The sequence below is a fragment of the Tamandua tetradactyla genome, chromosome 11 (genome assembly GCF_023851605.1).
Source record: "Tamandua tetradactyla isolate mTamTet1 chromosome 11, mTamTet1.pri, whole genome shotgun sequence".
Taxonomy (NCBI): domain Eukaryota; kingdom Metazoa; phylum Chordata; class Mammalia; order Pilosa; family Myrmecophagidae; genus Tamandua; species Tamandua tetradactyla.
In genome coordinates, this window is record NC_135337.1 from 99,937,587 (window position 1) to 99,965,210 (window position 27,624).

General features: G+C 36.1%; 1 long non-coding RNA gene and 1 pseudogene across 1 annotated transcript in view; one reads left to right on the forward strand and one right to left on the reverse strand.

Annotated features, from left to right (window-relative positions):
• Window positions 1-3,624: 3,624 nt before the first annotated feature.
• Window positions 3,625-27,624, reverse strand: part of LOC143650881 (uncharacterized) — a 72,101-nt gene continuing 48,101 nt past the window's right edge. The window contains exons 7-9 of the long non-coding RNA XR_013159703.1: window positions 19,806-19,913; window positions 19,179-19,280; window positions 3,625-3,715 (exon numbers count right to left, since the gene is read on the reverse strand). This is a non-coding gene — a long non-coding RNA (uncharacterized LOC143650881). The remainder of the gene's footprint in view (window positions 3,716-19,178; window positions 19,281-19,805; window positions 19,914-27,624) is intronic.
• Window positions 17,534-17,651, forward strand: LOC143651098 (small nucleolar RNA SNORA70; annotated as a pseudogene).

A 27,624-nucleotide genomic window follows, 5' to 3' on the forward strand; every position in this document is an offset into this window, starting at 1 on the left:
AGCCACATTTTTCTCCCACCCTCTGCCAAAAGTGAAGCTCTTCATTTGTCTCATTTCCTTTTATTTGAGGGGCTTGGTATTTGATTACTTAGTTGTTTCCATATCAGTGACAATATTAAGTACCCAAACTTATCAAAATCTGTAATATGGGTGGTCTTTCAGTGGACGCAGTTTCCTTCCAACTGTGGATGTGTGAAACTTAGAAGAAATTATCTGCTTCCTATGTACAGAGGAGGGACAGTCACAGAGTGAATATTCCTATTGCCATAAGGAGGAATTGGAAACAAAACAGGGGTCACAAGTCCCAAACAGTTCCAAAACCTTGCAGGGCAAAGTCAATTAGATTTCAAAATTTGAGGGTCATCTGCAGAATGTCCTTTGAACTCTCGGCATGACATAGCAGTGAACCCAATCTTTCCATGGACTTATGCAACAGCCCTGTTATCTTTAAACACTAGGGTAAAGAATCCATCATCTCCAAGCTTTGAGATGACAGCCAGACCCAAAGCTCCACCCTCATCAAGCACTTGGTGGCAGCTGGACTCTCCACAATCTCCAGAACACAAGCTCAAGCCCAACAGAACAGTGAGGTGGTGGCCATACTCACCCCAATCCACAGGGAATATGTTCTGTCTTCTCTAATGACTGGGAAGGGTGCACTCTTTCTGAACAATGGGGCTGTCAAATTCTCTGCAATTCCTCAGGCATCTGGGAATCTTGGGGGTAACACTTTTCCTGAACAATGAGGCAGAAGGCCCACCCTCTGTAAGTTCTGGGACTTACTCATCCTTTCCACATTCACTGGTGGGTCTACTTCCTTTGCCCAAGAAGATGTCTTTATTCCAAACCTCAGCTTCTGGGTTCTGTCTTTGAGGTAATTTTTCCTTCTACCTGTCCCTTTTCTGTCTGTTTAGTCTGCATTGCCAGTGGTTCTGTTCACCCAGATCTTACAAAACCCTTGCTGACTTTCTATGCAGTACACAGAGGTCAAATCACCAGATAAGACCTTCCATAAATCTTTTCTGGATAACTGTACCTCTAATAGTGACTTGTACTGAAATGGCTGACTGGATCCATGTTCTGTTAAATCCTCACATGGAGCACTATTCTCTGGAGACTCACTTTCCAGAAGTTCAAAATATTCCAAATTATTGAGTTTTTGGCTTTGTGTGTGTATGTGCCCAGTTCAGTTCTCAACTTATTTCTTTTCTCTCCCATTTTACTATAACATGCAAGTAAGAATCCAGGCTGCATTTTCCACCTTTAGTCTGGAAATCTCAGCTAAATATGCAAGCACATTCAAATTCAAATTTGCATTTAAATTCTGCCTTCCACCAATACTCTCAATACGCTCAATTTTTCCAAATGTATTGTCACTTTAATACAAGAGTCACTTTTTTCCAGTTTGCAGTGGTATAGTCATCATTTTTATCTATGGCCTCCTTGCAAGTACCTTTAGCATCCATATTTCTACCAAAAAGTTTCTTCAAAGCAATAGACCATTTTTATGTAACCTAACACAATTCATCAAGAATCTTCCTCATATCCATTTACAAAGCTGTTTCAACATTTTTGTATTTACTTCTGTTTAATAAACAAATATATAATACCCCATTCTCCTGATATGAAAATCTATTTTAGTTTGCTAAATTGGATAAATGCAATATATCAGAAATGAGTTGGTTTTTACATTGGGAATTTATTGAATTTAATATTTACAGTTATGTGGTCATGAATTGTCCAGATTAAGGAATTAGCACACAATAACTTCTCACTGAAGACCAAATTTCAGTGCTACTCAACTCCTCTGTCACATGGCAAGATGAATGGCAACATCTGCTGGTATCTCCCTTTTCTCCCCATTTTTATTGCTTCTAGCCTCGTTTCAGTGGCATACTGTCTGAGCTCCTCTGATTTTTTTCTGAATATTTTCTCTGTCTTTTATTCTCTCATAAAGACTCCAGTAAGAGGTTTAAAACATATCCTGAATGGGTTGTGACACATCTCAGCTTAAGATCCCACTCACGAAAAGATCCTACTTACATGGGTCCATACCCACAGGAATGGATTAGTTTTAAGCACATGATCTTTCCTGGGCTACATACACCTTCAAAACAAAACAGCTACACAATAATCGATGTTATTATCACCAATTAACAAAATATTCACCACACATTTTGCCTGGTTATATAGAGAGGAAGTGAGGTTTGGACCATTAAATGAATAATAAAATGCTTACTCCATTCAACATTGATTTTTACTTTCTTCTATCATGTTTCTTATATACAATATCAGACAGTACACTGAAATAAACAGTTTACACAATGTTGTGATCGAATACAACAATGTATCTGCTGTGTAGATGAAATATTTGACATTGTCAAAACTGGGGAAATCCTCTCATATTTTCCTTTTGGTTCCTTAAGAACACCCATTTTTCAGCTGTGTACACTCCTAGAAAGAATTTAGTTATGCTGTGCCAGCCACTGTAAAATACATGCAAATGTGGGCTTTCCAAAAGTCTCATATATTATAGGTCAAAGTGTATTATTAATACTTAATAACAAACTCAGAATTTTGCTGAAAATACACTATGATAAAAATTATGTAAATGTATCAGAATACCTAAAAATTAGCATTACATGCACAAGGGAAAATAATTAGAACACTGTCTAAAGATTAACAACAATGATTCTAATACCATTCTTAGATTATACCAAACTATTGCTACTGTCCTCCACCTTGTTGATTGCAATCTAACACCAGACCACATGATAAAACCATCTGGGCAATTCTGATTTCATCAAATGAGATCACTTATACCTTTCTGCATAACTCAAATTAAGCAATTCAAGGTCTAACTTTGCTAGCATCCCTCTTCCCTTGAAAAAGAACTCATTATTATAATCTATTCATCAGACCCTAGATAATTTTAATTTTAAATTAACAATTTTCATAGGTCAATGAACCAAATACTTGCCATTTCAAAGAGTCATAGTGATCCAAATGTATGACCCAGGTAAAGTGAGGCCTTGGTTCTGATCTTGTGCCGTGAGCAACTCCTTAGTTCCTGGATCTGCATGTGTCCTGACTGTATAATATTTCCTTTGTCATCAAGTTGCTTGCCCTGTTTGTGTCAGAGTAATACTTCATGAATTTTAAGAGTGGTATTCCAAGACTTGACTTTACTGCTGTTTATTAAACCAAAACAAAAATAATTTCTATAAATCAACAAGATTGCAAATTGCAATTCAGATGTGAGCTACTAAAATGCAGTCACCCAATTATTCAGGTGCACAATCTAGGGAATTGCTGACTTGTTGTTTATTCTAAAAATCAGAGTAGTGCTCAGGCTTCATTGATTGGCACAAATTGTGATGGAGAATCACATTGATATAGATTTCTTGATGGCCTGTCCTGGTGATGTCTATACCATGGCTGATATTTCTTATTGTACTTGTTATAATGAAACTGGCAAAGTGGAATAGGCTATGCAGTACCTTAAAGAAAAACTTATTTGCCTTTCTAAAGTTGATCAGCGTGGTCTATGGGATTGTTCTCTTGACTTGGATTGGGAAACTGATATTCCAAGTTCTGAAACATTTACCAGAATTAGTAATTATTCTTGTCTCTATCATAAGGGTCATGATGCTGGGCGGGTGCATTCTGTCAAGAGTCAAGTTCTCTTTGCTGCTGTTCTCTCATCAGATGATCACTAAGAAGATACAACAACAACACAGTCAATATATTAGGGCAGTTGAATATTAAGATGATGCAATAATCTCTGAGCACTGCAGATCTGGGTTCTTGCTTTCTCTGAACTGGTAAACCTGTCACAACCCAGAGAATGACAAAGGGGACAAATGAGAGACTGTATATGCAAACGGGCAATAACTAGGATAATCTGAACCACCATGAGCACTAATCAGGTCAGAAAACTCTGGTGTACAACCTACAGCAATAGGTTCAGGAGTTGTCCTCTATCACAGTACATATCCCAGAAGTCAAGCAACAATCCCTATAATAGATCCACAATATCAGGACTTGATCAATAACTGGCAGCTTTCCTAAGATTTGTCCCCACTTCTGCCTTAGAACCAATTGAAGAAAGCCAAATAGCTCTCATAAGTAATCTAATAGCATGAACCTTGTTTTAATAAGCCAACTTCCAGCCTCACACGCCAACCACCTCCTATTAAAGCATATTTGAAGACTTTCCTTTATTCCACTATAAAGCTTTCCTATTCCCGTCTGTCTTTGAATCTGTGCCAAATGCAAGTGATGGTGGACGGTCCCTTTGCTATGGCAAGTTCATAATAAGTAACCTTTTTCTCATTTTGGTGCCCAATGTTAATTTCCATAGTTGTTTTTCCTCAATGTCCCACCCCCTTAGTTCCACTGGAAATAATACCACTGCTCTTCCAAAGATGTTTTACTGCTGTTAAAACATACCATTTTTGTAAGACATTTTGACTCAGTACCAAAGAGCACTATTTGTTCCCATTCATCCATAACAATTTAATCTTTGTTACTGAGTGAATTATTGTATAGCTGTTTTGAAGTGTAAAATAATCAAAGCATATCCCACTTGGTGCATCTCCTATGGATTACAGCACCAGAATAAGTCCATATAAACAATTTAGTAAGCCATATTCATAAATAAACTGCATTTGTGGTTATACAAATAAGAGGAAATTACAGGTCATTTCCAGAATATTTTGGAAGATAGAACCTAAAATATCATGTCTGAATCTACTATGAAATCCCCAGTTTAGTTCCCACTTTAGTTCCTGTCTATTGTATAGTGAATAGAAGGCATCCATCTGCATTTGATCTATGCAGAGTTCTACCTAAGAACTGCAGTCCCATCTTTATTGGAAAACAACAAAGAAAAATATACATTTATTTATGAAACTTAGAAATATTATTCTAAAGTTATACTACTTGGCATATGTAAAAAATAGAAGACAATGACAAAACCTATCTTTATAGACCTTTTAATAAAGAAAAGATCGATGAAGTTTTATCTGTATAGTGTAATGTTTGAATGCATATTACCAGCCACAAAAAATATGTTACATGTAATTAAAGAATGGAACACATCACTTAAGGAAACATATTTTTCATGCATCTGTTACAATATTAACCTTGAGAGCCACTATTTGTTATTTTTTTAAATAAATAAATTTGATGAAGAAATTCAATTATGCTGGTCTCCATTAATAATAAAACACTGAAATATTTAAAGACAATTATTTATATATTTTTGTTTCATGTATTTAATTTTCTTTTTGCCTATACATTATTATATCTTCTTGGTTATTCAAACATATTAATATTTTAAAGGGTAGCCTGAATAAGACTGTCTAACGTCATGCACATCTTTTAGTCATTGATCTTGGCCATACATCCATATCATAGATTCCAAATCCTGTATTATTTATCTTCTACCATTGTGAATTCAGGTACATCACTGAACTGATTGGCAAGCATTATATTATGGCTGTTATTTTTTTTCTGCAACACCTATTCAAAATTTTTAAAACATATATGGATTGATTTTATCCTATTTATCAATGTTTGTATTTTATTTCTTTCAATTCAACTTTTACCTCTACTAAAGAAACTATTTTGCCTCAACTTCCCTTCATTTAATACTCATATAAACTTCTTCCTCCATTTAAAATTTAAAATAAGAAATAAACTAAGTTTGGGGGGATAATCAAGTGTGTATGAGGCAGGCTCAGCAGGGACCTGAGAGGGGAGAGAAGATATTGTGAAGAGGCCCTTGAGGAAGGAGGACTGATCAAGGCCTTGACTGCTTGACCTGTACTGACATCCTGCCTGAGGCTAGCCATTCATGCAAAACACCCAGCAGCAGTCAGCCCACCCAAATGTACTCTCCACTACTGGGTGCCTCCATGGAAAGAAGTGAATTTAGGAAAAAGAGCCCTGACTTGTAAGATATGTTTTCCAAAGATCTATTTTGGATATTTAAGACCTAATAGAGTGGGTAACAGAAGATTCTTGTTAATAAACCACTTTGATCTAACAAGGAGTGGGTAAGGAGAGTAAGTAAAGTTAAACAATAAAAGCAGATTGCCCTAATGTTGCATGCCTCTCACCTCTTCTCATGTGAGAGTGTCTGCATGTTCCGCTTGCATATATACTCAGCAAACTTTCTACCTGCTTGCTAGATCTGTGCTGTGCCCTTGAATTCTTTCTCATGGCACAACCAAGAACCTAAGAATTCAATGCTGACAACATATAGACATTTTAGGTTACTGTATGTGACAAAATGAAGCATTAAAGGAAATGTGAAATGCATTGTTCTTTATGATAGAGAAGATTCAAAAGCAAAATGATCCTTTAGTTCAAATGTGTGAACTCACCCATAGCAATCAAAAGAAATATACTTAAAAATTTTACTGCAGAGTGTAAAAATGTCTAATCACAAAATATATACTTCATAAATCAACAATGGTAAATTATAAATCTGTATCACTGGGAAATATATACTTAATTTATGTATCTAAGTGCCTAAGAGTAAATACATTAAAAATATTTGGCAAAACTCAAAACATTCATCAAAATCAATAGTGATTCTATAATGGGAATGGATCAGGTTTGAGTCAATAGAAATATAGTTTATCTGTAATATGACAAAAGTTTGTTAAAAGTGGGGATGAGGATATGTTGTTTGTTATGCCACTGTTATGTGTGTGGATATGTGTGTGTATAGGATTTTTTACAAATATTTTGACAAGTGAAATTTTGTGGTTCAGTGATTACACTTAGATTCAATAATTAAGTATCTAAATAAGACTTTCTCTGCTTGTCCAAGGTTACTTTCTTAAGTAGCATATGCCTATCTTAAAAGTACAAAATATTTCTTGGAAAATTCTCTATACATTTCAAATTAAATCCTTTGTGGTAACTGTTGAAATCAGGGAACATGGTGGGCTTGATTTTATACCTCAATGAAAGACATGTTTTCAGTCCTTTGGGTATTTCTCAAGTAAATGGGGGATGTATATAACACATTATTTTTAGTTCAGGTTTGGCCCAACTGAATCAAAATTGATTCCAGTCCATACTACTGGAGTCAGCAGATGAAATTTCATGACAGTGAGGAAAAGCCACAGGGATATGGCAGAAGGTCAGCTGAAACCGGAAAAGTAGGCATAAGGAGAAAAGAAATTACCATGCAGAAATGCAAATGAAGGAAACCTTTGAATTGTAGGTAAGCCACTAACAAAAAGACAGCATTGTCTTTCTAATGCCTTGATTTGGGACTTCTAGTTTCTGCAATCATGAGCCAATATATTCTTATTTTTTTTAAGCCAGCCATTTTGTGGTACTTGTCACAGCTACCTAATAGCATGTGTGAGAATTTCAACAATGATCTTCAATATTGACTTAGCTATTCAAGGCCCCCTGCAATGTCTTATGAATGTAAGGGATTGGCTTCTACATTTCTGTAAAAATGCCTGGTTGGGTACTGAGAGCTATTGCTATCAATCTGTAGATCCCTTTAAGAGGTTGACATCTTAAAAGTATTAAGTTTTTCTATCCATGAAAATCAGGCATATTGCATTTGCATAGGTTTTCTTTAATTTCTTTTAGCAGTGTTTTATAATTTTTAGTGTAAAAGTCCTTCATCAGACATGAAAGTAACTCCATCTTCAAAGACTCTCCTGCAGAATAATGAGATATTTTTGTCAAAATATTTAGCATAATTCTGGGTACAGTTAGAGGTGAAAATGTTAGCACTCTCCCCATTCATTTCTCTATAAAAGAAAATTAAAAAATCACATTTTAAAGAATCACAACTGCAAGGAATAAGAAAATTTGAAACAGATTTTAAGCAATATAGGGAAAATAAGTATAAGCTAGAAAGGGAAGGAAGAGCTAACAGAGTGAAATAATAATCTGAACAAGTAGATGTCACAGTGATAGGATAGGACCAGTTTATTTGGCAGAAATAAAGACACATGATTGATGAAAGAGGGTTAAGTGTTACTGAATAACACTGTAGAAGGAACAGTATTGATGTGTTAATCTGTTTTGGTAGCTGAAGCAGAGTGATGTGATAGAAATTGATAAGGAAAATATCAGGGTTCTGGAAGTATTTTCCACTGATATTGATGTACCCAAAGATGATGATAAGTATGGGTTGGAGGTAACTCTTGCTTATCAACTTCTTAAGGCATTTCCCTCTTATTGTTGGAAAAAACATTGCCTACATAATGTAATAGACATATATAAGATCTATCTCTATATTTACTATGTGTAATAGCATCATCAGACAATTCTAAGAGCATCAATAGTTTTCTGGTGACTTCATATATTTGAAATTTGTGAAAAGGTGACAAGAAAAACAAGATCTGGAATTTTTTGGTATTTTTAAAGAAAATTTAACTAATTTGAAAATGAAACATTTAACGAAGAGTAAATTTTCAACAGCAAACAGTTTTACCATCAATTTATATCTTTCAGTTTTTCCTATTAAGAGATGAAAGCAACAAAATATTTGGAACAGAAATCTCACCAGCATGACTGAATTAACTTTTCTGGGAGTTTTAAACCATCCAAAGTCTTAGACTCCTCTTTTTTTTGTCTTCCTGGTCTGACTGTGTCTTGGAATCTTGGAATTTGGGTATCATCAACCTTACCAGAGCTGACTATCAACTGCAAGCCCTATGAGCTTTTTCCTCTGATTCTTTGCTATCATAAGTCTTGCAATCTTATCATCATTGCTCTAAAAATGCTGGCCAACTTCTTGGTTAAGAAGAAAACTGCCTTTTATTTATGGTTGTGTAGCCTAGTTGGGTGGATTCTTCATTTTCATTCTGGCTCAATGTCCTATAACTGCTATATGGCTATTTGTAACCCCTTGATCTGCATGGAGGTGATGCCCTGGCAGACCTGTATAGTCTGACAACTTCACTGATCCTTTTCTGTGATCTCTGTGTCATGCTGCTCTTCCATTATAATCAACCATTTTTATTGTTTAATGTTCTTCAGATAGCATTACCATTTTCTGATATCAACATTCCAGAAACAGCAATGTTTACCTTTTGGGGGACCAATTTGCTGATTTTTATGACCATTGTTCTGATAGCCAATTTCCACAGTTACCTTGCCATTTTGAAGATACATTCCTCAGAAGGGGCAGAAAACTTTTTCTACCTACGCTTCTCTGATGTTTGCTGTCACTGTTCTACTGGGCTTTTTTCCCCTATGGATTTGCAGCCAAGCAGTAATCACTTGTTAGATACTGATACAATAGCCTCATTCTTTTACGCCCTAGTTATACTAATGCTGAATCTTCTAATTTAAAGCCTAAAGAACAAAGATGTGAAGGATGCACTGACGAAATTACTTAACAACCCATTGTACTCTTTCAAACAAATGGGAGTTTATAACTACAACTGTTTTTATTTAGCAGTTGAAGTTTTCTCCTGAAAATCCTGTTAACTGAAGATGTAAGACCAATTTTTCTTTTTTTTTTATTTCTTTTTATTTTTTATTTATTTATTTTTTTATACATGGGCAGGTACCGGGAATCGAACCCGGGTCCTCGGGCATGGCAGGCAAGCACTCTTACCTGCTGAGCCACCGTGGCCCGCCCCCAATTTTTCTTTTATTTATTTTTTAAAGTCTATTTTAGTGCACTTTTTTTTTGCATGGGCAGGCTCCACAAATCAATCTGATTTAATTTTAATGGGAGAAATCTTAATGCATTTATTCCAATCCAAAATAAACTACTGAAATGTTCAGATATAAAATTGTTTTGATTGCAAAATTAAAGCAAACTCATTTAACAGACAATAATTTAAAAGTAAATAAATGTATCTGAGTTAATAAAGTGTGCAATTTTTAAATAAAGAAGATATAGCTTGTTTTTGTAGGATGTATGCAAGAATACTTTCTTGGAAGATACTCAAGAATCAGATCTATGCCTTTGTCATTCCCATCTTCTGTTCAATAATTTTATTTTTTATTACACCATTTTCTCCATCAAAATCACAATCTATGATGGGGCCATTTAAAGTAAATTTATTTCAAAGAAAAATATAACTGTAGAGTAAAATAAAAATGAAACACAAGTGTACTTCAAAACATAAGGAAATAGGACAAATAGTATGACATTTTGAGGAAAAACATAAAAGGAGTCTACTTTTCATCCCTTTTATTCAGTCTATATACATAAAGTGAAATATTTATGTTCATCCAAATACAGTATAATATTAAATTTTCCAATATGGGATGGATTGAGGAAGAATAGGCATGGCATGCAAAATGAAAATGGATTCTACTAGTAAACTACAGATATGACATTTCCAGGCAGGTTAGAAATAAGCCAAAAAGAACTGAGAATGTCAGGTGAGTAAGTAAATTTCTGACTTTGGTCATGAATAAACCCAATAACTGGAAGTAGAAAAATGGAAAGATAAAGTGTATATTTCTGGTCTCAATATGAAAAATCCATGATGATTTGATGATATTAGACCTCAAGATATTTACGTATTTTTTTTTGTCTGCAGTATGATGGTGGTCACATTTCATTCTTTTTCCATGTGAGTATCCCATTATTTTAGCACCATTGGTTGATTATTTTTGGAGGGGAAGTGCATGGGCCAGGAATCAAACCCTGGTCTCTTGCATGGCAGGCAAAATTTCTATCACTGAACTATTATTGCATGCCCAGTTAGTTTTTGGATTGTTTGATTTCAATTTATTACAAGCATGTTTGTGTTTATCAGCCAATATACTTGCAATAAGAGAAATATATTTCCCAGTAAAAACTAATTCATTATGTATGTGGCCAGGTAACCTGAATTGGGGCAACAGGGAAACCCTGCAGTATTACCAATCTTATAAATTTTGTTAGCAAATTAAGGTCAAGAGTGAAAACTATACCATTTTCTTCCTTTTTATTTGGTTTACATATAAGTATTTTCCAAAACTATTTCACTTCATTCTTACTGCTGCTGAAACAATTACCACAAATTTCATGGCCTAGACCTACATAAAATTTTTATCACACAAATCTGGAGGATAGAAATCTAAAATGAGTTTCAGTACACGAAATATCAATGTGTCTATAGATTACACTTTCTGGAGGCGCTATAAAAGAACCTGTTCCCTTGCTATTTTAGTTTGCTAAAGCTAATGAAATTTTACATATCAGAAATTGGTCAGCTTTACAGTGGGGATTTATTAACTGACAAGTTCTTAGGCCTTGATATTATCCAACTCAAGGTATCAACAGGAGATGCTTTCTTCCTGAATACAGGCTGCTGGTGAGCTTGCGACCCTCTGTCTGATAGCAAGACACATGCAAATGTCTGCTAGTCCTTCTCTCCTGAGTTTCAAATTCTGTCTTCTGTGCTTCTTTCTCAGCTACTCTTGGGAGTTTTCTCTTTCATTATCTTATAAAGGACTCCAGTAAGAAGATTAAAACCCACTGTTCTGGTTTGGAAGTATTATGTATATCAGAAAACTCATTTTAATCCTAATCCAATCCCTTTTTTGATCAGAAGACCTATTATTTAGGGTGCAAGCATTTGATTAGATTGTTTCCATAGAAGTTGACCCGCTCAACTGCTGGCATGACATTTTTGGTCAGATTGTTTCCATGGAGATGTGACATAGCCAATTTTGGTTGTGATCTTTTGATTAGGTGGAGTTGTGGCTCTGCCCATTCAAAGTGTGTCTTGGTTAGTTTACAGGCATCCCTTTAAAATGGGAAACACTTTGGAGAAAACTCAGATGCAGACATAGACATTTGGGGAGGCAGAGCCCAACAGATGTTGCCATGTGCTTTCCCATGAGATACTAAGTAAGCCAGATCCCAGAGGTATGTCCAGAAGGAATTAAGTGAAGGCCCAAAGACACTTAGAGAGGAAACCACTGGTATCAGAAGGTGGAAGCAATGAACCTGGAACAAGGACCAACAGACAACAGCCTCATGCCTTCACAGATCAGCCTTTCTTGAGTCTTGGTATCTTTCTCTCAATGCCTTTGTTTGGACATTTTTATGTCTTCAGAACTGTAAACTTATAGCCTCTTTTTTTTTTTTTTTTTTACATGGGCAGGCACCAGGAACGAAACCCGGGTCTCCAGCATGGCAGATGAGAACTTTACCACTGAGCCACCATTGCCCACCCACTTATAACTTATTAATTCCCTTTTTAAAAGCTTTCCATTTCTGGTATGTTGCTTTATGGCAACATTAAGAAAGAAAAACACCCAACTTGAATGAGGTGGGTTATATATCAATAGAAATATCTTAACCAAAATGTCCCAACTAAAATAGGTCTAACACACAGGAATGGATGAAAGAATATGATCTTTTCTAGGGCACATGCCACTTCAAACAATCGTATTTCACCCTCTGTACCCACAAAAGGCATTTTGTTTCCATATGCAAAACATATTCATTCCACCACAAATCCCAAAAGCCTTAAAGCAGTTTCGTAACGATATTAAGTACAAAGTCCCATCAAAATCATTTGCAAGTGTTGTCCTGCAGCACCACTGCCCTCTAGCTGTGGACCTGGGAAAGTTAGAATAAATTATCTGTTTCCAATGTATCAGAGAGAGCGAGCAATAGTACATTCTTATTGCAGGAGAGAGAGTCATAGTACATCCTTATTGCAATAGAGACACATTGATAGGAAAACTGGAGTCAAGGTTTCCAAACAATTCCAAAGCTCTCCTTTAGATTTCAAAATCTGAGAGTTATTTATAGGATGATGTGTTATCCTTGAGTCTTGATAAAGCTGTAGTCCTACCCTATCAAAGGGCATGTCCAGCAACTCTGCTGTCTCCAAACACTGGGATAATGGCTCAAACATTTATAACCACTGGGGTGGTGGTCATTCTCTCAACACCTCCCTCTTCAAGCAACATATGGACGGTGGCCAAGCTCTATTGACCACCATCCTTAAGCATCAGGGTGATGGACAGTCTCTGCAATCTCCTGCACACAGACTCAATCCACAGTGGAGTGGTGGTCAGACTCTCTCTAATACCCAGGAGAATACTCCATCCTCTTTGAAACCTGGAGCAGCAGCACTCTTCCTGAACAATGAAGCAGAAAATCTCTTCAAAATACCCCAGTCACCTGAGAACCCTGGGGTGGTAACACTCTTTCTGAACGATGAAATAGAATGCCTAATCTTAGCAAGCTCTGAGGCAGACTCACCTTTCCCACATACAAGTATGCATCAACTCTCTTCATCCAAGAAGATGTCTTCATTCCAGACATGCATTTCCATTGTTCTGTCTTTGAAGTCATTTTTTTCTTTCAATCTGTCCCCTTTCTGTTCCTCTCAGTCCATGCTGACAGTGGTTCCTTTCATAGAGATCTTGCAAAAATCTTGTTGGTTTTGCATACAGAAGACAGGGGTCATAACCATCAGTCAGTAGGACTTTCCACAGATTCTTTTTGGATAACTGCATTTCCAATCTTGATTCACATTGATATGACAATATTTCCATGTGCAGTTAAATTCTCACAACTGGTACTATTCTCTAGGGAGTTTGCTTTCTGGAAGCCCCAAATTTTCCAAAGTATCAATTTCTGGTTTCTTAGTATGCAAAAGTTCAACTCTCAGCTTATCCCTTTCCTCCTGGATTTTCCTATAAGCTACAAGGGAAAACCAGGCACATTTTCCACATTTAGTTTAGAAAGCTCCTCACTAAATGTCAAGCTCATCCTTTTCAAAGTGTGGCTTTCCTTCAACATCTGTAATCAATTTTTCCAAATTCTCTGCCACTTTCAAACAGTTGGCAATGACATATTCTTCACTTCTGTCTGAGGTCTCATTGAAAGTACCTTTAGTGTCCATATTGCTGTCAACAATTTCTTTAGAGCAATCTATGGCTTTTCTATCAATACCTCCAGAACCTTCCCCTTATCCATTTATAAAACCATTCCAGTATTTTGAGTATTTGCAGTCACTGAATCACATTCTCAAAACCAATATATGTTTTAGTTTCCTAAAGCAGATGAACTGTAATATACCAGAAGAGGGTTGGCTTTTACAATGGGGATTTATTAACTTACAGTCTTACAGTTGATAGGTTTTGAACATCTCCACCTCAAGCCATCAACATGTTAAGCTTTATCCCTGAAAACTGGCTGCCAGTAAGCTTAGAGACTGTTGTTAGATAGAAAGGCAGCTAACAATGTTTGATGGCCCTTCTGTCCTAGGTTTCATTGCTTTCAGATTCTGGAATCAGTGACTTCATCTTTCAGCTTCTCTAGGGATCTTTCTCTTTATTCTCTTATAAAGGGCCAAGTAAGAGGATCAAGATGGGTTTATATCTGAATTGAAATAACATAATCAAAAGGCCCACCTACAGTAGATCTACACCCACAGGAATGGATTAAATGAACATAATCTTTTTTGAGGCATCTATAGCTACAAAGCTATATTTGCCTTTTGATACTTCTAGATGCTGTCCTTACTCTAAGGCTTGTGGATCCCTTCAAGCCAGTCATCAGACCACTCCAGTTTCTGCTTCTCTCATAATACCCCTTTCTATGACTGTGATGACCCTCTCCTTTCTCTATAAAATATTTTGTGATTACATTGGGGACACCAAAATAATCCAGGATAATAATCTAATCTCAAAAATCACTTACTAAATCCACCAACAAAGTTCACTTTTTCCACTAAAGGTAACTTATTCTCAGGTTCTGGGACTTAGGCAAGGAAAACTTTGGCAGGATGGGCATTGTCTCCTTACCACTCTTAAATTGACACATTTTTCAGAAATGAACCATCTAATATCTTGTACTTCTCCCATTTACTAATGTTCATAAAATATTCCACAAAATTTACATATTATATACCCATTCCACATTACTAATCAACAATATTTGTTCTAATCAAACTACACAAAAAAGAATTTATCTTCTGACTGTGATAATTTACCGATCAAAGTAAACTCCATGGGAAATAAGTTAACCTGCAATCCAAACTTGTGTATCTGGGTCCCCAGGGTGTTCTGTGGCATCTTGTGTCTAAATAATGAGAGAAAAACCCTGGCAGTGGTTAGGGGAATAGGAGAGGCAAGCCACAGTCATGAAAAAAGAACTTTCTGGGCATACTTATGACAAAAAGATCTGAAACAGCAATCCCAGGGCCCCCTCATTCTATAGTGGCAGCATAACCTGTAGCTCTGACACAAGTCCATAATTTAAGGAAGGCTTGGACAGAAAGTATGTAAGTGTGTAAATATGGGTGGGGCACATATTGAATATGTTCAAGATCATGAAATAATGAAGAGGCAATACTCCCCCAAATTCAGAAGTTTAGTAAGTACCATTTTATGATTTTAAACCAAAATCTAAGTAACCGAAAACCATGCTGTTTTCACTTATGATTACTTGATCAGTTTATTGCTTTGAAAGATGTGATTTTATACCTCAGTATTTTATATGCATCTTAATACTTTTTGGGTTTAAAGACTTTTAGACTGCATTGGCAACTATAAAAAAGAAGATAGAGGTTGACATGATTCCACACTTTTTAAATTTAAAATAAAAATCAATGGATTTTAAGTCTTCATGTTGGGAATTTTCTTCTCCCTTAAGGTATAATTGCATTTGACTTAAGCAACATATGGTTCTCTCTGAAATTTCACAGATCCCTACTCCAGATGTTTACATTGCCATAATCCTCTCAGAAAAAAGTTTGTATCTTAATATCAGACCTCCTTATTTTCAGGTATATAACCACTCCACCATGAGAGAATTCCTGATTTCTCCATCATCTATTATATTCCCTTAACCTTAAATGATTTTATTCTTTTCTCTTCCTGCTATTCTCTTTTTCCACCCTTCATTTTCTTTCCACATCTCCCTCAAGAACACAAAACTTGATTTCCTTCTTTCAAATAGACTTACTACTGTATGTACCTTGAGTCCTTCCAACAATTGTGACCTTAGTTGTCACCTTCTAATCCAAGCTGCTGTTCCAGATAAGTTTTGTCTCTCTTCATCTTATCAAGGCATTTTTACTAGCAACAAGGACTATCTGTGTAGGAATTGATGATGGACACAGAAATGTAATAATAAACTTTACTTCATCTCACAAAATGTACATGAAGTTGGATTAATTAAAATGTAAATATCAAAAGCCTTACATCTCCGGAAGTAATTCTAATCATATAAGCTGTTTGAGGTACAATGGTGAGAAGAGTTTTCTATTAATTTAAGAAAAACTAATCTTTATGAAGTATGGTTTAAAGAACTAACAGAGTACATTAAGGAATGTTAATAGTTATTAATGTTTATTTAATTGCAAAGACTATGGATTTAGTCATGGAGTCATGAGATTATATGATGTTATTTAGAATATTTTATGAAAAGCTTGTTAATATCTTTCATGTTCAGATACATGTGCTTAAAATATTGCTGCTTCTTCACCCAATAATCAGTATGGCAGAAAACAAACAGTTCTTTCTTCTCTTTCACTGCAAATGCTTTTCTTATTTTTTACTTCCTCCCTCAGGCTTTTTCAACAATTTCATCAACATTTTATTTTTCGTCATTTGGAAAATGCAAATTGTATCCCAGAAAACCATTGTAGAAAACCATTCATGAGGAAAAGAGTGACAAAAAGGATAGCCTGCAGTAAGTATAATCCTCAAAAAACACACAGGATTTAAGCTACACCCCAGCCACTTTGACACACCTGACTGCAAGGGAAGATGACAAGTAGTCTAGCCCTGTGTTCAGTAGGCAAAACAAAAAGGCTCGGTAACAAGCCAGCCCACCTCTGCTATAGAGAGTGTGTCAGTTCTGTGTGACTTCAACAACTACTGTCTCACCATTACCCTAATCTGTCCACCTTATCACTCCCGAAATGACTGAAATATTAAATATATATGAAAATTTTGTGTTTATCTGTCTCTGTTACAATCTCTGAATTTCTTTGTTGACATGGATTTTGTTTAACTAAATTTCAAACTCAGACCAGTTTTTGAATATTAAAAATATAATAATCTATCAAGGCAAATAGAATAATTTAGCTCTATAAAATTGAATGTGAGCAAATTATTGTCTCATTACTTACCATATGTATAAGAAGCGCATATTCATTAGTTGGATGTCAGGAATCTGAAATCTGTGCACATTGATTGTGAAATGTATATTGGTAGAAATAATCTTGAAAGGATTCATTAGAAATTAAGTATGTTTATTTGTTCTGAATCAGGGATCCACTCCTGAATATATTTCTCATAGACCTTCAACCATGGCTCAGTAAAGGGTCACAACACAGTGTTGCTCATTGTGGTGACACATGTAGCATTCAGTACTTTGGAATGAACTGAATACTTAATACTAAAGAAAAAGTGCATTAAATGGACTTTTAATTCCATTAAATGGAGGTAGATACAGATCATAGTGATCTCATATTATAACTATTGTGTTAGTGGAGAAGAGAAAGCAAGAAGGAATTGGTGTTAGTGTAGTAAAATAAATAGAACCTCAAAACTGCAGCTGACTCTGTAGCCAATTAAGCTGACCATCCCCATCTCCTGCTGGAGGCCCAGTATGAAGTGGCTTCATAGTGTACGCAGCCTGAGATTTGTAAAGATTTTCTTAAGGGAACTTGTAGACAATCTTTTCTGGTTGATGGGCCTGTGTGATCTTGTGCAGTCCCCAATCTAGGCTCCAGACAGGAATGTGAGTTGAGGTTGGATGATTGCCAGGGTCCACTTTGGCCACATCATTACATCCAACAGCAGCAAGCTTCAAAACTAGGAACATGTGATCAGGGTACTGTGCAAGGTCAAGTTTAAGTTGTCTGCCCTAGAAAATCCTTGTTTCCAAGTAACAGGGCTTTACCAAATTTAATGATGAGAAATTCAAAGACATCATGGCTGAGAAGCACCTCATCTTAGAAGGTTGTGGGGTTAAATGTATCCCAATCATTTGCTGAACAATAAACTACTTTCTGGCCATCAAACAAATATAGAATGGAAATGTTAGATATCAAAATGACTTATGCAACAGCAAACACATGCTCATTAAAACATATATTTACTTTATAAAGCTGTGTATGTCTTTTTAAGGACATATCAGCCTTCTTAAATGAAGTGTCTATATAGAAAGGAAAATTAAAGTGGAATTGGGAATGAAGAATAATGATGATTACAGGATATAGTATTAAGGTGAGATTAACTCAATTGAGTTTTGAAGTTAAAAGAAAAAATAAAATAAGAGAAACACAAATATTCATAATTTGTACTCTCTCTGATTCTTTTAAAATCAATATAGGTCATGTTAAAGAAACCTACCTTACACATAAAACTTGAAGGTAGCCAATGTGGAAAATATTGAATATTGAAATAGTTTTGGGGTGATTGAAGTGTGTATCCAACAAATAATGTACTTAACTCAAGGTGCTTGAGAGAAGGTAATGCAAAAGGATACAAGAAAGCAAGTAAATTATATATAAAAGCATGTTTCTCAATAGAGAAATCAGAGATACCCTGGACAATTAACAAAGACCTGGTGGAATCATTTCCTGGTTTCACTTGCTTTGGCAATTAAAACAGATTGCATTCAAGCTCCCAGGTTTGTGCCTTAAAGGGGAGAGACACTCAAATTTCTCTGATTTAACTGAGGTTAGCAACCACATAGGGGAGAAATAACATACTTGTCACTTAAGGTGAGCAGTTGACTCTAATCATAATTATCAGACTAGCTCCAGTGAAAATTCTTAACTCAGTGGCTTCAATTTAAATTATGGAAATGAAAATAGTACTGACTCATTCCAAGGATTGACTCAGCACAGTATGCCATACATATTAACATTCTTATTTCACAAAGAAGTTTTCTGGAGTAACTTGATATTTTTAACAGCATTATTGTGGTCTTTGAATTGGTTTGTAATACTTATTATTTTGACATGGAAAATCTAAGCTATGAAAATTCTGAAGGGGAAATGGTATTGTATGCTTCACTTAGAATATGGTCTTAGCAAAGATGGTGATTGTCAGGTCAGGGTTGTTGATACTGAGTAAGTGTTTATATTGCAAATACTAATAGTTTCCAATGAAAGCTTGCAGATATTCAGTAATGTGATATTAACATTATTGTTGTCTCAAATTAATTGCATCTACAGTTTCATTTGTGCCATAAATACCTGTGCTTTCACTTTACCAATTTCATACACGAGAAGAAGGGGATCATCAGAGTTTAAATTCCTCTTAAGTGGATCCTTAAAAGTGTTTCCAGAAAGCATGTTCTGGAAAGAGAATAGAGTATTTGAGACAGGGGGTAGAAGAATGTTGACAGTATGCAGTAAAGAGCAAGTTACTGCTGTAAGTAAGTGAGGATCATTTGCTTGAGATTATTTGAGGTGCCCTGGAGAAGTTTTTATGGAAGATTTGAGGAGCTGAAACTTGGCTGCAACTCTAAGCCATATCAGTGGTGGTTCAATGTGATAGGGAGTGGGGAGTTAAATGTTTCTGCCATGATGATATTTCCGATAGTAAATTGATAGCAAAGTCAAAATAAAATATGAAACATTTTGCATAAGTGAAAATATTCAACAGGGCACAATAATATAAAGCCTTGGACCTTATTATTTGTTTATTAAATTTGCTGGTGTTTCCATAAAGATAGTGAGGCTCAAGGCTTGGAAGTACCTATGAATATATTTTTAATGAGGGCAGAACTTAGTTTTAAATCAGTGCAGGAAGGGTCAATTCTTAGATGAATTAAGTCAGGAATGTATGTTCTGCTTTTGGTATTAGTGCACTTTGCTCACCTTAAACATTTGATAACTGTTGGCTTGGTTATTCCGTTTCTCTTCTAGAATACACCCAAATGCATTAAGGGAAGAATTCATCTTGGTCTTTAATTGATGTAAGAAATTCTATAACAAGAAAACAAAGAAAACTATGTTTAGGGATGGGAAAAGGATGAGAACTTCCCATACCCCTCACCTGGCCCTTGTTATGCTGCGCAGATGCAATGCAAACCATATATATCAGCAGATAGGATTTTTTCCATATATTTGAAAATCTGGCACAATGGAATATAATTATATTTAAGAAACAGAGCAAATAAAAGTATTGAAAATCATCACAAGCTGCATCATACTGATTAGATATTCATTCCCAGATACTATAACATTTGCACACTGGTGTTTATGGCAGCACTGTTCATGATTCACAATAGATGGAAGTGGCTTTAGGGAAAAATGGCTGAGGAATGGAAGGGAACTATGGTGTATACATACAAGGGACTACTGAGCAGCCACAAGAAGGAATGAAGTTGTGATACATGCAACTATGTGTATGAACCTTAAGGACTGTATGCTGAATGAAATGTTCAGAACAATAGGACAAATATTATCATGCTTCATTCATATGGACTAAGTATAATATAAAAGCTCAGTGAACTGAAGTTGAGAGCATGGTTTACCAGGTTGGGGCCTATTGTAAAGGTCCTAAATTGTAAGCTTCTACAGTAGTCATATATTCAGGAATTATAACTGTAATTTCAAAATTCTGAAATTATGAGCTGTTTCTATATAACCTGATCATTTCCAGAAACTTTGGGTATTTATGTGACACTTGAGATTCAGAGTTAGAGCTCTGAAGCTATGAAAGTTAGCACAACCCCACACAGGAATGGCTTAAAAAGTTGAGAAAGGGATCAGACTTTGAGTACAGATATGAATGAAACTGATTTGGATAGGGTTGGTGTGAAGCAGAATACAGGGTAAAGGATGATATCATCCATATTTTAAAATTTCAACTTCTGTGTGAAACCAAAGGGAGAGATATTTTTTGGTTCAAAATTTATATTTTGAGTAGTACACTACCTAATTTAACTTTTTTGGTCAGTTTAGTTGAATACCATAAGTTCATGTAGTCTTGAATAGGGAGAGTGATCTTGTTATTTTGTCCAGGTTAGTGTGATGATCTGATATATCCCAGAGTGAGTTGAGCACTGTATTTGCAAAATCACCATAAGGGACTGGAGAAAAAGGAAAAAATATTCAACTTTTATAGAATTCTCTTAGAATTACTGATATTCTCACAAGCAATGGGGACAGCCAAGTCAATAGAATGAACCTTAAATCTTGGGGTTTGCCCCTATGAAACATTTCTGCAAAGGATAGGCTAAGCCTACTTATAACTATGGCTAAGAGTCACCCACAGGTCTTACTGCCCTCCCCCTATGTAGGACATGACTCCCAGAGGTGTAAATCCCAGGGGTGTAATGTGGGTCAGAACTCTTGGAATTCACTGGGATCTGGTATCAAGGAGTTGAGAAAGCCTTCTTCACCAAAAAGGGGAAGAGAAAAATGAGACAACATAAAATTTCAGTGGCTGAGAGATTTCAAACAGAGTCAAGAAGTCATTCTGGAGGTTATTTTTATGCATTATATAGATAGCTTATTTTAGTTTATGGTGCATTTCAGTGGCTGGAGGGAATTATGTGAAATAGTTCAGCTGTGTTCCAGTAGCCTCAATTCTTGAAGATGATTATATAGTGATATAGCTTTTACAATGTGACTGTGTGATTGTGAAAACTTTGTGTCTGATGCTCCTCTTATTCAGAGTGTGGACAGATAATTAAAAAGTATGGATAAAATTAATAAGTAAATAAATAATAGCAGGATAAGAAGTAAAATAGATTAGATAGATTGAAATGCCAATGGTAAATGAGATGAAGGGGTTATGGGTATGGAATGTATAAGCGTTTTCTTTTGTTGTTTTATTTCTTTCTCTGGAGTGATGAAAATATTCCAAAAATGATAATGGTAAAAACACACAGCTATGTGATGATATTGTGAGCTGCTGTGTATACATCATGTATGGACTGCATGTGTGTGAAGATTTGTCAAAAATATTTTTTAAAAATCTCTCCATTTGCAAATTTATCTAATTTAAACATTTTAAAATGTTGTCCTTTTAGTGTCCCTTTTCTACTGTTGTTTTTGCTCAAAAATATTAAAGCAAACTTCTAATTCATATGTATTGAATTAAACATGTAGACAATGCTTCTTATTTTCCCTGCTATGTTCTGTGGAAGGCATATGGTTCAGTTTTTAATACACATCTAAGGAGAACATGCAACCACTTACTTAAATATTAAACTATAAACTGTAATTGGAGTTTTAGGCTAATAGTGTATGGAGCAGCGTTACCAGCTCAGTGTTACTAGCTGAGTGTTACCAATTGAGTGTTGCCAGCTTAGCATTGCCAGCTCAAGTTAGTTCTTCAAATGTTCACACAGTATGGCAGAAGCACTTTTATTTCAGAAAGGAACTCACAGGAATAACTGGCAAGCAAATGCAAAGCATGGGAGCAGGCAGGCTCTTTTTGTCTTACTCTCTGATGCAAAGGACTCCCTTCCCAGTTTGCCTTCGGCCCGCTACTTAGGAATTAAAATCTAGTCTCAGAAACTAGTCAATTAAAGAGTGAGGTTTCTACACCTTATTATCATAATCATTCATTTCTCTTTGACTAACCACAGGTAAAGGTATGTTGAGTCCTTTATGTGGATATTTAGCCACCCTTAGAGAGGGCCAATCAATTAAGCCTCATACTTGACCAATATAGATGAAGGTATGTTGAGTTCTTCATTATCATATGTTGTTTCAGGGGTGGGGTGGATGTGGGCCAGGTTAAGTCATGGCTTAAGTTACTTCCTTATTTGACAGGAAGGTGTCCAAATAACGAAGTAAGAGGTGGCCCTTACATCCCTCTTCTTTTGTCTTTTATAATTGGACTCCTTTCCACTTTTGGTATAGGTTTTCAGTTTCCTTATCTAAGTCAATGTGTTCTTCAGGCATTTTAGTTTTTCTCACTATCATTACATGCTCAGGTTTTCCACTTTGTTGTTTGGTAGCTATTATTTACATATTTTAAACAGTGCTTTGTATGAGCCTAATAAGGCAGGGAATCAAGTATGGAATTAGCAAGCTGCTGAATAGGCATAGTAAAAAGAAGATAATTTTTTTTCCCACTAGACCTCAGGAGGTCAAGATTCTAACCAATTGGTCCAAGAGTTTCTAATTCCAGAATTCTGAACTAGCTCTTCTGAGAGTGTGGTTAGACCTTGGAGTGCCATTTTACAGACTCATCTGGGGCAGTGTTGTTTGGTATATACATGCAACAGTTACTCCCTATCATAACATAGACTACACCCTTCTGTGCTAAGATCATGTCTAGAGCTATTCAGTTTTTCCAAGCCATTCTACATGTGGCATGCAACTGGGATGCAGGTCCTTTAATTGCGTTGCTTGTGTAATTAATAAATTTTTGCTGGTTGTAATAAATGTAATTAATCCAATCGATATTCTTATTTATAGTGGACCACCAAAACAGGAAGGACTCAAATCCTGAGGCTATTTGATTTCTAGCTTTATATTCATCTGGGACTCCTCTTGGGAACCCTATGGCATTGAGGTAAACTCTATCATCAAAAGAGCCCTTGGGGGTATTGGTGCTCTTCTAATTCTATTCTTTGAGGGGTTTTCTAATTCTGGTTTTGCAAATGTTAGGGCAAAAGGGTACAGCAGGGAGTGTCACTGTGTCTCAGTGGCAGAGTTCTCACCTGCCATGCTGGAGACCTGGATTCAACTCCCAGTGCCTTCCCATGTTAAAAAAAAAGGGGGGGGATAGTCAATAGCACTAGTGCACAAGTTGTGGACCAGGTGGAGGGCAGAGTTTGTTATATTGAGGTTCCTCCACAGTACCACCAGAGATCGCTCTGGGGATGCTGATACTGGAGAAATTGCCAGTGCTATCCAAGGTTGCATTCCAGCTTTTCAACATGATGTTTGGGTTGCTGAGGTTTTGGGTCTTTCTCCACCCTGCCAAGAGAGACATGCTGTATGATTACCATATCCAGGTTGAGCCATGGAAGCAACACTAAAGTTACTTCACTTCATAGGAGGAAAAATAGCAGACAAAGCACTAAAGTTTTCACCAGGTGTATTATTTTGAAACAGGAGGATGAAACATTTGAACCTGAGAAATGGGCTGTCTGGAAGCATAGGCATAACAGTTGCTTTTATTCAAGGTATTGGCCATGTACCTTACACATTCTAGCCAGGTATTGACCTCCCTGTACCCTGACTTCACTTCTCATAATTCAGTCAAGTTGTGTTAGGTGGTTATTCTAACATTGGTGGGGTTTTGGGTGACTGCAGGAAAAGGAGGTGGGGAAGAGGAGGATATTGCTGGAATTGTTTAGAAGTGATTTGGGTTTTGCTTCCAGTAAGATTATAAACCTAGCAATTGCATCCTTCCTTATTACATCAACCCCTATTTCAAAGGTGAAGTTATACTTTTGTCTATTGGTCCAGGTAGGGTAAAGACTAAAGGATTGCAATAATTTAGAGAGCATTCTTTTATAGTTATTTCTTTAACAAATGTTATACCTTGGAGGCTGTAGCAACTTTTGAGTTGTTCTCCAGGGCTAGCAAAACTGAGGGCACACTTTGCAGTCTGCCTCCATTCCATGAGGCTGTCCACCCCTGGTACTGAGTAGTAAATTTCACCTGGGACCAACCAATACATGGTTTAAACCAAGAGGAAATATACCCTTTAGGATTGGAGTGTTCAGTGCATAGGTATTTGTCACTTGATCTTAAGGACTGGTGGTCTTGTAAAGATCCACAGTTAACTCCTTCAAGGCTACAAAAGTCAAACTCAATAGCCTGATTTTGAGGAACTATAGTCATTGATTATTGACATTGTCCATGTTGCCTGGTCTAGCATTTCCAAAAGTTCAAGCAGTTTTAGCTCCTACTTCATCCTTTGTTGTATTTTAGCCTCATCTTTTTTTTTCCTTATGGCAAAGGGAGTATACTTAACAGCTTATATACCATACATACACCTACATAGGCAAAACATAACCCAACTGTTATGAGTACCAAGTTTATGTGTTTCTTACCCAGTACCAATATATGCACAACATAGAGTTAATCTCAAGGGTCCACTGGATGTGACTTTCCATCCAGCCATCTCAGAGGGGATGGAAGGGGTGATGGGTCCTTTTACTCAGGTGTGATTTGTCCAGCCTTTTCTGGCAGTGTGAATAGCTGTATCGGTATTCAGCAGGACTTAGAATGTGCCATCCCAATTTGTGAATAACTTGGTCTTCCATCCAACTCTTTATTAGCACTCAGTCACCAGGTTGGAAGTTAAGAACCGGGAATCTGAGAGAAGTCTGGGCCAACAGGCCCTCTGTCAAAGCCAAGAAAAACAACCAGCCAGGGCATATATATATTCCCTTAAAAATATGTCTTTACTGTCTAACTGGGGTAGATCAGCAGTTTTCCCTAAGTAAGTGTAACCAAAGAGCATTTCATAAGGTTATACCCGTATAGCCCTTCTAGGACTGGTGCATATTCTGAGGAGAGCAAGAGGTAAGCATTTGGTCCAGGGCAAGTTTGTTTCTAGGATAAGTTTAGTAAGAATTTTTTTTTACTTTGATTCATCCTTTCCACTTTCCCTGAAGAGGGAGGGTGCCACAGGGTATGGAAATCCCAATTAATTTCAAGTGCTTTCATTACCCCTTTCAGAAGCTTGGCTGTGAAGTGTGTACAATTGTCTGAATCAATATTTTACACTAATCCATATTTTGGTACAATATTTCTAGGATAATTTTGGTTACAGTATAAACTGTACCTTGGCTAGTGGAATATATCTCTACCCACTCAGTTAGGTGATCTGCTAGGACTAGGATTTATTTAAGCTTCTCTACATAGGAAACCTCAGTAAAGTCCACCTGGATACTTTGAAAGGGTTACAATCCTGGCAGCCCCCTTGAGGAATCATCCCTAAACTTTAACATTTTTTGCAGATGATACAGCTGTCACAAACTTGTCAGGCAACTGTGAAAATCTCAATACATCCAAATTTTCTTAATATAGCATCACACATGTTCTGAGCCTCCCAGTGGCTGTCTTGATGGAGAGTATTCATAATATTTCTCATAGTTTGTTGATTTATCATTTCTCTCCCATTGGGTAAAAGCCACCTCCCTTGGGGGTCCATCTAAGCTCCTGCTTCCTTCAGATATTTCTCTTACTTTCTGTAAAGGACTGTTTTTCAACCTTTTCAGGGTGGCAGGGATTAAGACTAGCATAGGTTCTCTAATAGTCCTTCTGAGGGCAGCCTCTTTACCTCAAAGAGGTACCCTTGAACTAAAGAGGCTCTTTACTCAAAGAGTAAAAAGATATCTCTTGACTCAAAGGAACTCCCTGTTTGGTGCCCATTTATATGTACAATAGCAATTTCTTCAGGTAGACAAATACTTTTTAATACCTTCAGAAGTAGTTCCTTGTGGACTAGTTTTTTGCCCTTACTATTAATCATTCTTCTTTCTTCCCAAATTCTTCTGAACACGTGTACCACCCCAAAGGCATACTTAGAGTTCATGTAAATTGTTCCTTCTTTGCCTTCTAATAACTTTAAGTCCTGGTTTAAGGCATATAATTCACTTGTCTGAGCCTACCAATTATTTGGTAATCTACCCGTTTTTTTTTTTTTTTCTTGGTGAGAAAGTGAATTTTTTTTTTTATTATTTAAAAAAAGAATTAACAAAGCAATTAGAAATCATTCCATTCTACATGTACAATCAGTAATTCTTAATAACATCACATAGTTGCATATTCATCATTTCTTAGTACATTTGCATCGATTTAGAAAAAGAAATAAAAAGACAACAGAATAAGAATTAAAACAATAGAAAGAAAAAAAAAAACAAAAAACCTATACCTCACATGCAGCTTCATTCAGTGTTTTAACATAATTGCATTACAATTGGGTAGTATTGTGCTGTCCATTTCTGAGTTTTTATATCCAGTCACGTTGTACAGTCTGTATCCCTTCAGCTCCAATTACCCCTTCTCTTTTTTTTTTTTCTTTTTTAATTAACGGAAAAAAAGAAATTAACCCAACATTTAGAAATCATACCATTCTACATATGCAATCAGTAATTCTTAACATCATCACATAGATGCATGATCAACATTTCTTAGTACATTTGCATCGGTTTAGAAGAACTAGCAACATAAGCGAAAAAGATATAGAATGTTGATATAGAGAAAAAAATAAAAGTAATAATAGTAAAATCAAAACAAAACAAAACAAAAACCTATAGCTCAGATGCAGCTTCATTCAGTGTTTCAACATGATTACTTTACAATTAGGTATTATTGTGCTGTCCATTTTTGAGTTTTTCTATCTAGTCCTGTTACACCGTCTGTATCCTTCAACTCCAATTGGTCATTATCTTACCCTGTTTCTACCTCCTGCTGGACTCTGTTACCAATGACACATTCCAAATTTATTCTCGAATGTCTGTTCACATCAGTGGGACCGTACAGTATTTGTCCTTTAGTTTTTGGCTAGACTCACTCAGCATAATGTTCTCTAGGTCCATCCACGTTATTACATGCTTCATAAGTTTATCCTGTCTTAAAGCTGCATAGTATTCCATCGTATGTATATACCACAGTTTGTTTATCCACTCTTCTGTTGATGGAGATTTCGGCTGTTTCCATCTCTTTGCAATTGTAAATAACGCTGCTATAAACATTGGTGTGCAAATGTCCG